Raw genomic sequence first — 9,763 nt, forward strand, 5'->3', positions numbered from 1 at the left:
AACAATTATAAAATCGTTGACTCCAAAAACCACACAATTTTAAAAATTGTCGTATCCAAAAACCGCACAGTTATGATTTTGACCCCAAAAAGGTCGATAAACAAAAAATGCTTATGTATATGTATAATTAATTATTTGTTCTCATTATTCTCAGTTCATCAAAAAAAATGTATATATTTAAAAATTTTAAATATTAATTTAAAAAAAATGTCAACTTAAAAATGTATATATTTAATAATTAAAAATATTAATTAAAAAAAAAAGTGCAAAACTAAAAATTTATAGATATTTCAAAAATTTAAAATATTAATTTAATAAACATTTAAAACTTTCAAAGTTAAGCTGTAACCGACTGCCGACATTTTTTAAAAACTTTATACGATCTCCGTCACGTAAAAATTCTTCCCAAAATTGAAACAAATGCTCCTACTAAGAACGACTAATAACAAAGACAACTAAATACTTGATTGTTGAATAGTACATATCTTATAATCTTATCTTTTCACTATTTTCACTAAAAATATTGTGCGGTTTTAACTCATTAAAAATGTACGGTAATTTGTTATACAATGACCGATAAGCTGTGCGGTTTTTGGCTATCGACCTTTTTAGGGTCAAAATTAAAAGTGTGCGGTTTTCGGATGCAACCTATAAAATATACATGTATAAGCAGGTATAAATAGGCGCTGTCGGATCAAAACAACATAATAGTCAATAATATGTTATATGTTATAATATGTTATGTAATATGTTATTTGTTAGATAATTAAAACAATGTGAATAGTGTCTCATACTTTAGGACATGTGAAATGATGGGTTCTTTTAAGAGGGGCATCATGCGCATTGAATTAATGGAGACATGTCTCACAAATGTATCGTAAATTTATAAATATACCCGCATGGCGATAATAATATAATATAGTAATTTTATTAGTAACATTCTTATTCGTATCTAATAATAATAATAATAATACGTAGGTATAGCTAATTTTTTTGCAAAAAATAAATATTGATTTAACCAATAAAATAATATAAAAAATTTGTTTGTATTATGAATAATATAGGTTTAATTATGTATTTTAGATTAAATAATTTCTTTCTAAAAAATATTATTTTAAATTTTCAATGAGTAGTAATTAATTTAAGCTCGTACTGTCCCAGATCTTTGGTTAGCGATTGTTGACGGGGCCCTCGACTCGTCAATTTATTATTTTATTACATTTTTGTTTTAAATCTTAAAATAATTTTCAGAATGGAAATGAAAAAGGGATTAAAAAATATTTTTACAATTTTTAAATAATTGTAAATAATAATACTTATATTGCACCTAGTAATTTTTAGTATAAATTCTACTGTTTTTACATTTTTTCAGCCTCGTTAATTTAATTATCTTACGGCTTTTAACATGACTTAAAATTTATTATATAAAATTTAAAAAAAGGGAGATAATTCTGATCAAAGATTTACTAAATTTCATTCTGTTGTGCATAACTTAATACAAAAAATTAAATTTTATGTCATAACTAAAACTTTCAATGAAACAATGTCTGATACCGATTATCAATACCATGACTATGGATCGGATTCTAAAAAAGAACAATAAACTAAAGAATCATTAGATTGTGAAGTTTGTAATAATTGTTTAAGATCTGCTTTTAACATTTTGTATGATATGGTTCAATAACTAAGTAATTTCAATAATATTTTCTATGCTTATACATTTGTGTTGAAATTGTTGTTTATCAAGTAATATGCGAACACACTTTCTTAAAATTAAAAAATATTAAAACCAAACTAAAGTTTTTATTATTATAAGATTTTATGGAAAAATTATAACTAATTAATATTGAAAAGTTGATAAAGGTTTGTTTATTAATAATTTTGTTAAAAGTTCAACAGAACTAACTAGAATATTGTTTTAAAATAAGTTTATAATTATAATTAGTAATTCAAAATTATTTGTATTGTATAGTAATTATGGTTTGATACTTTGTTTTAACTATCTATGTGATGTACATTGAGTTTTTTTTTATCAAAGAGAAGTACCTATGACAACATTTAATTTATTGTTTTTCAAAATTATATTCAAAAATAAAACGTGTATTAAACCAAAAAATAAAATATTATCTTATTTGTACTATTGTCAATTAATTTAAAATAGTAATTCATTATGTATGATTAAGTTAGTAAGATTAGTAAGGAGTAAACAACAATTAAAAAAAAGCATTTTCTAACAGCTCTGGGGGCTCTTTATAGAGATCGCTGATGTGGCCTTTTGGAACTAGTCCAACACTGGCAAATATTATTTATTGTAGTTGGTAAATACTAAATAACTATTAAGGAGGGCAGGAAGTTATAATTATAATTAATAGTATGGTACTTATTCGGTTACGTATACCTAGAACGGAAATCTTCTGTCGGTAGGTGAAGTACCAAATAATGTCTAGATAAACTGAATATGCTAGTGGAAAGTTTGATTAGCGAATAGCAACGAATCTATGAATATTTTTAAAATCGAAAAAATTTTTACGGTACTGGTATGACTTGGAATAAAATTGATGAAATAATGTATTATCATATTACAAAGTTTAACTCTCAAGTAAAATCCACGAATATTAATCAAAAATAACAATGAACGGTTAGAAAAACAATTTAAAAAAAAATCTATTACCTTGCCAAATATAATTTTTGCATGACATAACATAGTTGTTATTAATAGTTATACATTTTATAACATTAGTCAACACCAATTTTAGCACAGCCTAATCTACAAAATATATAATATTAATTATGAAAATCAAGATTACCTGGACGTTATTCTAAACTAAGTTTTTCAATTATTTGCACTATTTTACGACTAAGATCAAATAAGAAATTGTTTTGGTAACTATCAGAATAGTTAACAATGTATTAATTTACCAACACATAAATTATTTAAATGATATCTATATATAAACACAATACTTTCAAAAATGGACTGGATACGTTATTGAGAAATGTAGGTGAACGGTGAAGGTGAAGGAAAGTTGTTGGTAAAAAAACAACCGCAGCACCCCTAAGTGGAACAGCGGTGCGCTGACTTATTCTTCTGACAACAGAGGCGAAGTTTAGAGCTAAGCCCCTGGCAATTTTTAAAGTGACAACTGGTTCGTTATACATGGGGACACTGTTTGCGAGTTAGACAAAACAGCGAGCTGAAGTTGGTGGAATTGGGAGCTTAGGTAACCAGCATGCGTAAAATCAGGGATGGGCATTTGTTAGTCGAGCTAACCAAAGATGCTGGATTCGTAATAACAGCACAGAAATAGTCGTCAGCCATTGCTACCAAGCTAGGTGAGGTGGTTGAAGAAAATATTGTAGCTTAATCAGTACCCCATTGTTGAGATTGTTGACCTTGTTGCAGTGGCAACCGAGGGTGAGGTCCTCTTGGCTTTGCGGGCGATAAACCCGGATCTGAAGACGGTCAAGCTACCATTTGCGAACGGCAGGTAGTTCAGATTACTGGACTTTAGCTCACTAGGTCTGGTTATTAAATTGCTACCGCTAGAATGACAGAATGACTAGGGCTTCTGCTTTCACAGTTTCCCGTATTCCGATTGAATAGACTATGTCCCGTATTCGCCCTAGACGTCCAGAACCTAAGAAGTGTTTCCAATGCCACGGCTTCGGAGAACTGAGCAATAATTGCTCTGGGCCGGGTCTGTCCACGAATTTCAGACGGTGTGGCAAACCGGGTCACGAGCAGAAGCAGTGCTTGGCGGACAGAGATCGGTGTAAGGCTTGTGATAAGCTGGTAGTGTTCGTTTCACTCTCGAACCTGGTTCGGATGCGTGCAAAGCCAGGAAAGAAGCGCTCAAGCTCCTAAGCTAGCGTAGCTCTAAGCTTCAGGCCAGAGCGATGAATAGTGATGCGGCATCACACTTCTCACAATGATCAGGTATATGCAAATCAATTTGAATTATTGCTGGGCGGCCTAGCAGCTGCTTAAACAAACAATTGTTGGACTTAGCGATAATTTTGTGCTTGCCTCAGAACAACTGCGTAACCCAGCAGATAATATGAACTGGGTTTCTAGTGAAGATACGTGTGTTGTAGTTGCCGTTGGCTCTTCCACGACTGCCATAGAGGACAAAAGTAGCGGGTGGGGATTTGTTTGGTTCAAGCTGAGGAATATGGTGATTTACAGCTACTACTACCCTTCTAACTGTAGTACGGCAGAGTTTGAGGATTATCTACGCTAATTGAACAATTCGATTCGTGTCCATCAAGACTGCAAAGTCGTAGCTAGAAGGACTTCAATGCACATTCGGCCATGTGTCAAACTTTCGGGTTGGACGAATAAGAGGTCGCGAACAAGCTCACCACCGGGGTAGTGATCGTCCCCTTGTTTCCTGGTAGATCAGAACTACGATCTGGAAAGAATACAACTGGTGCGATGCTGACATTGATGGTGGACACCAATACATTTCAACATGATGAGTACAACTAAACGATACAACGTTAATTCTCCAGAGGGTTCGGGTACCAAGGAGGCGATGACTGGAATGGTTCATCCCAGGAATCGTCATCAGTTAACTAAATCCTTGGAGCAGGAGTGGCCAGCCAACCCCTGCCAATAGTATTTCTACTAGAGCTGAGACAGTCGTGTCCCAAGCGGGCACGCAATAAACCCAGACCACAGATGGAGATATGAAAACGGTCATGATACGCACTCAAGGTGGGTTGACTGACATGGCCAGTCTAGCATCTCCAATCCAATAGACAACAATGTTTAGTCGTGAGAAATTAGAGAAACTAAACACAGAGTCTTTAGAAAAGACAATAGAAAACTTGGCAAAACTCGAGGAGTTGGGGGGTGCCAAACATAAAGAAAAATGTGAAAGACAGTTTCAAAACATTAGGTGCTTCTATAAGGTTAATGATGAAATACTTGCTCGCTTTAGACAAGTTTCCACCTTGCCGTGACCAAACCAGTAAAGTTTAACTACAGTATATGCAAAAATAGCAACAACAATACTAAAAACACCAACATAAATAAATGAGGACAGAGGATGGAAGATACTCGAAAAAAAGCTATTAATGTGTTTTCAGGAATATCACCAATAGAACTGCAAGCATCAGAAAGGATGCATAACCAAAAGGTGTATAAAGAAGAAAGAAACATGGCGGAAGCAAGAGAAACGACTAAGAGCTCCTTAAAAATGGCAAAGCCGATAGCAGGCTACAGAGAAGAACCAATAGACAAAGCGCCTTATTCCATAAATCCAAAACTGAGTGAATCGAAAGTAGGGCAAAGTTAATCATCATAATATCACCAAGCACTAACTGGGCATGGATGCTTCGCCTTATACCTGCATTAGTATAAAAAAGTAGATTCACCGGAATGTTGGTTTTACAGCCAAGCAGAAGATAACGCAGAATACACCCTGTTCAATTTCGACGCCTTCGAGTTAAGGAGAAGAACATTCCAATACGCGACGGATGAGGACTATATCAACGCAGACGATTTCATATTGCAATAATGGTTAAATCCAAAGAAACGTGGAATGCAGTCGAGTGCTTTCGAGTGACTCAAAGTGAGTCTCGGAGAAAACTCTGTCTATAAGTGGACGAAGATCTTCTTTACAGAATAGTGATGAGAAAGCTAGGCATCAAGACCCCTTCTTCTTTAGGGCCGGGAGTTGACTATTGCCTCCGCACTATTTCCATTTTTGACCGGCTGTATCATGGACTGGAAGCTACCTCAGTATGCTTGGCATATTAAATTGAGTTGTACAACCTGATAAAATAGGCCTTGGTGGCTTCGAGGTTACCAAGAGGGAAGGCCCCAAGTTCAGATTATGTTCCAAACGAAGTGGTCACGGAGCTGGAGCTAGACTAACCATATTTTTGAATGTATTCAATAAGTGTCTCGAGACGGACATTTTCTCGGCCAGGTGAAAGTTGGTGAGGCTGGTAATTTTGTACAATGGTAATGTAAAACATCTGGCCGAGTCTTCTAGTTACTGGCCTCTTTCGTTACTGGACGAAGTCAGCAAGCTCTTCATACGATTCTTACTGTGCTGGATGAATATTCACTTAAATGCCACCATTAGCCTTACAGTGACTATAAGTTTAGCTTCCTCTGAAGAAAATTAACCAGTGCCGCTCGACGTGCGTTATTGAGCAAGCGGAGAGGACAAGCAGTAATCCAGTTTGGAAAAGGCATTTGTGTGCAGTGGTTGCTCTTGACGTTAAGAATGCCTTTAATTCCGTAACTCGGTATCTTTTAAGGGTTCTATCAATGGATAGTCTCCCTCCTCGTGTAATTCATGGCATATAATTTTAGTTTCTATTATATTTTATCAAATTTGTTTATTGTACACGATACAGATTGTAAATATATATTTTAAAACAAAACAAAAAAAAAACTCGGTGTCTTGGTTGCTCATTGATGCAGCATTTCAACGACATGGGTTCCCGGGATACCTAATTTGAATTCTTCGATCTTATATAAGTGGCCCAACTCTACTTGTAGGCAGCGATAGTAGAGTTCTTGTTAAAATGGAAGTATCGTATAGTTCTGCAGGATTCGGTCATTAGACCTTGCTTATGGAACATTTTCTACGACGATCTCCTACGGCTGGAGTTCCAAGGAGAAGTGAATCTAGATGGTTTTGCTGACGAAATTGCACTTGTTATCTCGGCTCCTAATACAGACCTCCTAGAAGACATTGGCAATTCGGCTTTTGAATTGATCAACCAAAAGATGCAGGGTAACAGCTTATAGGTGACGTCGCAGAAATCTGAAGCGGTTATCTTGACCAAGAAAAGAACGTATCGGAATCCTATACTCACCTTAGGCGAGCAACAAATTTTAGTGAAATCTTTATTGAGAAATCTTGGGGTTCAATTGGACGACACGAGGCTAAACTTTGGTGCTCAAATAAGGCTAGTGTCAGCAGCGGCCAAGCGAACGATGACCACTCATGGAGGGTTAATGCCCAACATTCAGAATCCTTTAGGACGTCTGCTAATGTCGATTCCTCACAACAAACTGCTGTACGCATCTCCGGTCTTGATGCTGACGGCGGTTGTAACGGCTCGTTATAAAATCAGTCAGGGCCAAATATGGGCCACTATTCGAGTTGTGAAGTGTTATAGGACCGTGTCCGATATGGTTGTTTTGGTCCTGGCTAGGATGCTCCCTGCATACCTTCTGGCCAAAAAGTGGTGCAGAATCGAGGGACGCAAGCAGGAGGCTATGACGACAGTAATCATCAAGAAGCTGGGACGAAAGATGACTTTGCGGAAATGGTAAGAGCTGTGAGACCACACGGCGAAGGCGTCGTGGACACGGAGATTGATATTTCGGATATCCCGAGGTGACAGAATCAGTCTAGACTCTGAAATATGTCATTTTACATAGCCCAATAACTGTCGGAACATGGATTTCTCTAGCTTTACTTGTGTAAGAGGAGGAGGGTAGTTGTTGATTCTTTCTGCAACCACTGCGAGGAGCCGGAGCATTCGGTGAAACATATGGTGTTTCATTATCTGTACTGAGCAAATAGTAGGTATGTGATGGAACAGTGCATCGGTCGGTGACTACAGCCCGAGAATATTCCTAATATCATTCTGGGGCCGGAGCAGGAGTTCTTCCTAGATGATATGTCGAGAAAACGGTGGATTAAAATGACGTCAAATAGGCAGAAGATAGCGTTTGGCAGGATGGTGAAGTCAATACTCGGGCAAAAGGATGAAGCAGAACGCATCAGACTGGTTAGAGGTGGACGGGTAAGGTAATGTGGTTATTTTTTGGGACAGGGACCAGCTTTTTAAGGTGGTTAGAGGCCCTCACCTATGTATAACTAATATTGTTGGTGAATAAACGTTACGGGACCAGGTGGTAGTTTTATGTTAAACAGTTTCCCCCGTTTCTGGTTATGAACAAAAATAAAAAAAAGGTAGATAATTAACATAACACTTGAAATTGAAATGATAATGAATTAGAATAATTTATTTAATATAATAATATAAAATAAAAATAGTGAAGTCACATCAATAAAAGATCAAATTTTACTAAAATAAAAATGTCGCATCTCAGTCTGACGGTCGAAAAATTGCTGAAAAAAATGTCCTTCAGTTTTTTTTTATTATTCAAATTAAATAAAAAATATTTATCATCAATACAATCTAATTAAAAATATTATGTGGTTAGAAATAAACAAAAAGACCCATCTAACTTTAATTTTTGAACGTTTTATAAAAGGTAAGACCAACATTGAAGGATTTGGTTTTTTAGGACGATTTTCCTAAATTAAAATTATAAAATTTAGCTTTTGAACAAAACTTGATAAAAATAATAGAATTAAATACGTTAATAAATGATTAACGAATAATATAGAATTTTTATACGAGTATCTGCAATGGTTTGTGAGGAAAATGGGATATTACGAAAATAATGAAGTGGAGTAGGATTGCCTACATGAAACACCTTCAAAACTAAATGTTTCAAATTGCAATATTCTATAAATGTGTTACATTTCAATACAAAATGTGTTCACTTTTTGAACACCACTGTATAAAATATAAGTAATAAGATTTGTTCTTGAATATAACAATAAAAGAATAATTTTTTTTTTTTTTCATAAACTGTTTAGTTACTGTATAAAAATTATTTAAAACGTATTGAATTCGCCTATGTAAACCCCTTCTATTTATATAGGCATTTTGACTAATTAATTAACTAATAAATAACGAACTCTAAGGTTTGTAAAGCTGTTTATGGAGTACTGAAACAGATTAGCTACAACTATTAAAAAACATTTTTTTTTTTTTTTCAAAAAGTTAAGCTTTATATTCATAATAACTATTATTATTCACCGTTGAATAATAATAATTAATATTTGAACATATTGTAATTATAAAGTTTATAAATAAAATAATATAATAATAAATTAATAACATTGGTAAACCTTTCGAAATGTTTAAGAACAAAATAAAATAAAATATTGATAATACTTAACTCGTTTTATTAAAAATCTTTGTAAAACAAAACTATTTAATAAGAATAAATTTAGGCACACAATAACTAACCATGTACCTAGTTCAATGACAATAAAAAATAAAATAAATCAATATACATGTGTATAGAAATAGAAAATTCGTTAATGCAATTTAAATAAATGGAAGGCTTAATTTAAAAATGTTGTAGTTCATAAAAATTAGTAATGAATGATTTAAAATACACAATTGTCAACAAAATATATTTTAAAACAATCGAGCCAATAGAAGAACAATTAAATTAGATAACATGTTTTATATAAATTTGATAAAACATGTAAATTATCTCTTTATTATGAAATTAAACATTTATAGATTTAAAGGTTACCCAAGATCTACTAAGTTCTGACAATAAACATGCGATATAAATAAAGCTAGTGACCTAGATGGTTGTTTATTTATTTTCAATTAAACATTTTATCTCTATTTAAAGTAGATAGTATAGGTGAATATCTTCATTTTTCCTATATTAAGATACTACTGAATCTGCAGTAAGAACAATAAATGCAAAGAAAAAAAAGATTATATTATTATGCTGGTGTTGTGAATATAGATGATAAATTAATACACTTCTATTGACATTTGTACCATCTTAGCATTAACTGTGGCTATTAGTTTTTTTTTTTGATGGATTTGAAACATTGTTTTGGAGGAATTTAGCCAATATTCAGAATTATTATTTTAGATTTTTAGTATGACATTGTTAAATGTATTTTAT

This window comes from Melanaphis sacchari, unplaced genomic scaffold (genome assembly GCF_002803265.2).
Source record: "Melanaphis sacchari strain LSU unplaced genomic scaffold, SCAv2.0 Contig32_pilon_pilon, whole genome shotgun sequence".
Lineage (NCBI taxonomy): Eukaryota > Metazoa > Arthropoda > Insecta > Hemiptera > Aphididae > Melanaphis > Melanaphis sacchari.